Source organism: Calidris pugnax, unplaced genomic scaffold (genome assembly GCF_001431845.1).
Source record: "Calidris pugnax isolate Ruff unplaced genomic scaffold, ASM143184v1 scaffold469, whole genome shotgun sequence".
In the NCBI taxonomy this organism is placed as follows: Eukaryota; Metazoa; Chordata; class Aves; order Charadriiformes; family Scolopacidae; genus Calidris; species Calidris pugnax.
In genome coordinates, this window is record NW_015091303.1 from 286,603 (window position 1) to 287,741 (window position 1,139).

The window sequence follows — 1,139 nt, forward strand, 5'->3', positions numbered from 1 at the left end:
CCCACGGCCCCCCCCCCCCCCCCGCCACAACCGCCCCCTCCCTCCGCCACCCCCAAAATGGGGCAGAAACGAGGAGTTTCCGCTCGGCCCTGACCCAAAGAGCTCCAGAAACCTCTCGCACCCCCCTGAGCTCCTGTTTTTCTCACTAAAATGACAATGCCCGGCCGGGCACCCGCTTCATTGTCATTTTAGTGAGAAAAATAGAAATCTCCAGCTTTTTTCACCAAAATCCCCTCTGCGCATCCAGCCCTGAACAGCGTGAGGGAGCCCGAACCAAGGGCTGGGCAGAAACTGGAGGAAAGACACCAAATTGATGTTGAATTTAAGGAATCCAGGGATAAAATGATACAGCTCCCGAAATATAAAACACTTCTTACTTTTTTTACTGGTGCCACCAAAAACTGACTTTTTCAGCCTCTGTTACCCGCCCCACTGCCCCCAACCATCCACTTTTTAAAAAGAATTGTGCAAATAAGCCTGTTTGCCTAATTACAGCTCCGAATTACAGCCCCTACCATCATTATCTCGGGTCCTGCTGCTTGAGTCACTCTAGTTTAAAAATCCTGTTTGAAAACGTTGGGTTTTTTTCCCAAATAGATATATTTTTTGGGTCTTTCCTGACTTTTTACCTTCGTTTCTGCCATCATTAAGGTGAGTTTCATCAGGAACGAAGGTCAAAACAGAGAACGGAGGAGTTTGTTGGATTCTCAGTGTGGGGTGAAGGGGGGGGGGCTGGTCCCAAACCCCTTTATAAAATCATAAAACACCAAAAAAAACCCCAATTTTTAGAGGTTGAAAGGACAGAGGAGGCAGGCGGCGGTGGGTTCAGCAGCACAGGGTGTATTGCGCGGCGGTTCCAAGAGCGGACGAGGCCACAAGCGTTACACAGCCCGAGGGACAACGGGGGACACACGCGCGTGTGGGGCGAGGAGGGGGGGACACACGTGGCTTTGTGTCCCGTCCCCCCCCTTCCCGGGGTTTGGGGGGGGTCCTGGAGGCAACGAGCAGGACAGGAGAAGGTCCATCCACGCTCCATCCAGAGGTCCCAACGGCGTCCACCCTCCCCGGAGAAGCCAAGTGTTGTGTCCCCATCCCTGTCATCCCCCCCCCCGCCAAAAAAAAAAGGCCACTCGGGGAGG